General features: G+C 40.1%; 1 pseudogene; it reads left to right on the forward strand.

Annotated features, from left to right (window-relative positions):
• The first annotated feature begins 2,313 nt into the window (after window positions 1-2,313).
• Window positions 2,314-3,700, forward strand: LOC129507329 (hsc70-interacting protein-like; annotated as a pseudogene).
• The last annotated feature ends 1,828 nt before the right edge of the window (window positions 3,701-5,528 follow it).

The following is a 5,528-nucleotide window of genomic DNA, read 5'->3' on the forward strand; positions in this document are numbered from 1 at the left end:
TCTTAATAATGTGTTCATTCATCTTTAATTAAGAACACTTAGTAAGTACTTATTAAATGTGAAAATGTCAGATATTGCTAATTCTTAGTGAGACAAAGGTAAATTATCATTTCCATCGTCATGGAGAAGTTAAACAAGTAAACCAATTTTGGCACTCTGAGAAAAGTGCAATGACAGAGAAATTCAAGGTGCAATGAGACTGAAGACTAGGAGAATGAATTCTGCCTGAGTAGATCCAAAAAATATATTTTTAAGATTTTATTTATTTATTCATGAGAGACAGAGAGAGAGGCAGAGACATAGGCAGAGGGAGAAGTAGGCTCTCTGCAGGACCCCAATGTGGGATTCAATCCCAGACCCTGGGATCACACCCTGAGTCAAAGGCAGATGCTCAACTGCTGAGCAACCCAGGCCTCCCTCCAAAAGATTTTTAGAGGAGGATTATTGCTTTACAATCATCACAATGCTCTGTAAGAAATTACTCTAAGGGACACCTGGGTGGCTCAGTGGTTGAGTGTCTGCTTTGGCTCAGGGCATGATCCTGGGTTCAGATTGGTTCTCTGCATTGGGCTTCTGCAGAGAGCTTGCTTCTCCCTCTGCCTATGTCTCTGCCTCTCTCTCTGTGTCTCTTATGAATAAATAAATAAAATCTTTAAAAAAGAAATTACTCTAAAACTCAGCAGCTTATCCAGCTACCATTTATTATTTTTCATGAATGTAACTGTTGGCTGAAGGGTTCTGCTGCTATTGGCTCAGCTTGCTCATGTGTCTACCAGATGAGGGTCAGGTAGGCAATTTGGCTGATTTTGACTGAGAGCTATCACATATTTGGGGGGTCAAATGGCTGTTAGTTGTTCTAGTATGGTCTTGGCTCTTTGCCTTGTTTCTGTAGCATCTCTTTACCAGGCTGCCTGGACATGATCTTACAGTGAAGGCAGAGGTGCAAGATAAAGCAAGAGAATAGGCCTCAGTGTTAAGTCCTTTTCAAGCCTTTGGTTGCATCATATTCGCTAACTTTCTCCTGACCAAAGAAAGCCACCTGCATGAACCTAGAATCAAACTCAGCATGAATTGAACACACTGTCCACAATGGGAAGAAGAATCAGGGCTATTCGCATCATCAGGTTACTACAAGGGGTAACAAATTGGCTGAGCTTTGGAAGGTGAACAAAGAATCAGATAAACATTCTAAGGAGAGGTACTTGCACATGTGATAACACTGAATCCTGAAAGATTTCTAATTTAGGGAGCCCCAGAGAAATTGGTATGTTTGGAGGAAATAATGCCTGTGCAAAAAGGTATTTCAGTAATGCCAAGTTCTTTCCCCCCTCAAACCTCCTTTCATAATGCCTTTTTGAAGTATTCTCCTTTGAGTACTCTTACTAACTTCAGGTCATCCTTTAGGTCTTAACTCAAATGTCACTTCTGAAGATTGATAAACTCTGACCATACCACAGTTTGTATTATGCTTCCCCTAACCAGGCTATTGTGGCTCATAGCATCCCATCTTTACCATTTAATGTTTTAATCACAGTTTCTAATTATATGAATGTAGGCATCTATTTGTCTAATATTTGTCCATCAGAAGCTCCATCAGGGCACATATTCTTTATTTATTATTGTATTTTTAGTGTTTGCCAGTGGATACCTAGGTATTAAGTAATGAATGAGAGAGTAAATGAGTGAATGGAAGAATATAACTAGAGTGTTAAGCAATAGCTAATCATCAACAGCCTTTGGTGCTGAGTAGAGGAACCTGAACTTTGTCCTGGAAGCTAAAGGGAGTCTTTGGAGGATTTTCAATAAGAGGCTAACATGATAATTCTGAACTTTAAAGATATAATCTTATTGGAAGAAAGATTGGTACAAAATCTAACTGTAGGCAGAGAGACCAGTTAGGAGGCTACAGATTCCAGATGAGAAGTGATAAAGATCTAGACAAAGGATGTGAAAATAGAAAGAAGATTACATAGAGAGAAGAGGGAATCCATAGGACATGTTTTCTCCTTTTGTCTGGTGTTCTGGATTTCTTACTTTCATAAACCATCATAAAGCAACAAAGAGAAGAAGCAAAAACATGCCAATACATGTTTGATGAAACTAAAGTCTTGGTAATTCCAAACCATAATATATGAACAAGGGCTGTCAAATAGTATGTAATTAAAGAAGAAAAGTGTCAGAATGTTCTAGAGAGGATGGCTGTGGCTATAGACCCCAGACAACATTGATTTGTCTGTTCTCACTAGTAGCGGCATATCTGGGGTTCAAAACCAATAATCCTCATTCAGCCACGCCCGCCGCCCGCCGCCGCCAGCGCCTCTGGATCATGGACCCCCGCAAAGTGAGCGACCTTCGGGCCTTTGTGAAAATGTGTAAGCAGGACCCGAGCGTTCTGCACACCGAGGAAATGCGCTTCCTGCGGGAGTGGGTGGAGAGCATGCGGGGTAAAATACCACCTGCTACTCATAAAACTAAATCCGAAGACAGCATCAAGGAAGAAAAAACAGATAGTAAGAAGGCGGAGGAAAACATAAAGTCAGACGAACCATCAAGTGAGGAAAGTGATCTAGAAATTGACAATGAAGGTGTAATTGAACCAGATACTTGATACCCCTCAAGAAATGGGAGATGAAAATGTAGAGGTAACCGAGGAAATGATGGATCAGGCAAATGATAAAAAAAAAAAGTGGCTGCCATCGATGCCCTAAATGATGGTGAACTACAGAAAGCCATTGGCTTGTTCACAGATACCATCAAACTGAATCCTCGCTTAGCCATTTCGTATGCCAAGAGAGCCAGTGTCTTCATCAAATTACAGAAGCCAAATGCTGCCATTCAAGACTATGACAGAGCTATTGAAATAAATCCTGATTCAGCACAGTCTTACAAGTGGCAAGGGAAAGCACACAGACTTCTGGGTCATTGGGAAGAAGCAACACATGATCTTGCCCTTGCTTGTAAACCGGATTATGATGAAGATGCTAGTGCAATGCTGAAAGAAGTTCAACCCAGGGCCCAGAAAATTGCTGAACATCGGAGGAAGTATGAATGAAAACGTGAAGAGCGGGAGATCAAAGAAAGAATAGAAAGAGTTAAGAAGGCTTGGGAAGGGCCGGCCTTGCGGGGCAGGGTCCAAAAAAAAAAAAAAAAAAAAAAAAGGCTTGGGAACAACATGAAAGAGCCCAGAGGGAGGAAGAAGCCAGACAGGTGACAATCAGGAACTCAGTATTGGCTCTTTCCCAGGTGGCTTTCAGGGGGAATGCCTAGTAATTTTCCTGGAGGAATGCCTGGAATGGCAGGGGGGATGCCTGGAATGGCAGGAATGCCTGGGCTCAATGAAATTCTTAGTGACCCAGAGGTTCTTGCAGCCATGCAGGATCCAGAAATTATGGTGGCCTTCCAGGATGTAGCCCAGAACCCAGCAAATATGTCAAAATATCAGAGCAACCCAAAGGTTATGAATCTCAACAGTAAATTGTCAGCCAAATTTGGAGGTCAAGCAAATGCCCTTCTGACAAAGCCCTTGCTGAAGGAAAAGCAACTTCGACCACCTAATGGATGTTGCAATAATACAATCAGTGTACCTCTGACCTTCTCAAGAAGAAAGCTGGGGTACTATGAAGAGAATCCCTACCCCTCTGCCCCACATGCAACTGAAACATTCTACAGTGGTTTGCCATTAGGGTATTCATTCAGATAACGTTTTCCTACTAGGAATTACAAACTTTAAACACTTTTTAAACCTTAAAAAATATTTAAAAACATTTAAAAAAAAAACCAATAATCCTCTCTTTATCAAGTGGGAAGTAGATGGGAAGGTCAATGCAAGACTTTCTCTGGATTCGGTTTTACTTGAAGTCATAATAGGCAGAGAAGGCAGAGTTCAGAGGGGATGCAAATAGTAAATCATGTTTGCTGCAAACTATTGGTAGGACTGAGAGAAGGGAGGAGAGTGTACCTTGTGATCAGGTTTGCAGTGTTAATCTTTATTGGCTGCAAGAAATAGATATTAAGGTATTCACATCCAAATTTTTGTCATAACAAGAGTTATCTCTAAGAAGGAAAATTCACCTTAGCTCCTCTCTGATAAGATAACCTCATCCATCCAATGGCCTAAGAGGAATTCATCTCACAAGAGATGGATAATAATGAAATATTAGTGTAAAATGTATGCAGTGATCCTAGAAGACAAAGAGAGGAAAAAGTAAATGAAAGAATAAGACATATACCAGGAAATTATTTCTCAGAATAGATGAAATTTGTGACTAAATGTATCAGTGTGAATTAAAAAATGATAATAAAGCAATCACCTTTTTAACATCAAGGGTCAAAGTAGAGATGTAAAGTTCAGACACAAATATAGGGGAAAAGTCCTTCACTTACGTTTCTCTGTCATTTCTACATTGTAATTATTTGTTTCGCTTCATTTTAAATCACATCTGCACCTGAAATCTTACCTGATTCATCCAGGCCAGGAGTTCTCAATTGGTTATGGAATCAGTTTCTGACCCAGGAGGTCTTTCGTGGGAGCAAGAAATTTGTATTTCCAAAATATTTCTAAGGAATGGATACTGAGACTCCTGGTCCTAGGACTTTGAGAACAATTGACTATTTTTTTCTTTTGTTTGCTTCATTGCTTACTACTTAAGATGACTATTTCTTTACCAAGGCTTGTTCTCCCATCTTCAAGCTCTAGAATCAGCTTTACTCTGGCTGGTAGCCTACCATGTCTTTGAGAAACTCATATAGGTGGAATGGAGGAACAGGGATCAACACCATTATGCAGGTCTTGGTATAATTCTCAGGTTTATGAGCTGCTTATGAGATGATTTAACCATTGAGATAGATCAAAGTTTCCTTTCCTTTAACTCCTGAAAAAGTATGAGGAACTACTGTGGCTAGATGCTATTTGAAACATGGTCTTGCTTTAAGAAGTTTCCCTGTTAGAAATATGTGATCCCAGTTCTGGAAATGTTTAGATTTAATTCTTAGAACAATAAGTCTTTACCTTTAAGTTACAAAGGTGTTGCTATTACACTAATTTTAAGTGAAAATTACTCAAGTGATCTATTTTCAGACCTCTAGAAAGAAAAACATAAAGAAAAGAAGGTATAGTTGTATACCATTCACTGTGCTAGACTCATTTTTCTCTCTACCTTTTTGTTCAATGTGTTTACCATATAGCATTTGAAGTGAAACGGGTGTCAGAAAAGGACTCAAGGATGATAATGGCAGCAGGAGGAAATAGAGGATTAGTAGAGGGAGAAGGATAAAAAACAACTAATGGGAAAGTTGTGAGCAAGGAAGGGGAGAAGAGAACAGCTGGTGGGAGAAGCAGGGAGAGGAGAAGTCAGAGAGGCAATGGACCAAAAAGGGAGCAGTCAGCTTTATGAAAGCCAAAGCTCTCTGACTCAATGTGTTTCTTTCATTGCCACCATTTCTGGTTGAGAGCACAGTCAGTTTATAGACAACTACCATCAGCATGGAGGACCAGACTAATGTGGCAGAGGAGGGAAACTGATGGTGCC

Source organism: Nyctereutes procyonoides, unplaced genomic scaffold (genome assembly GCF_905146905.1).
Source record: "Nyctereutes procyonoides isolate TBG_1078 unplaced genomic scaffold, NYPRO_anot_genome, whole genome shotgun sequence".
Taxonomy (NCBI): domain Eukaryota; kingdom Metazoa; phylum Chordata; class Mammalia; order Carnivora; family Canidae; genus Nyctereutes; species Nyctereutes procyonoides.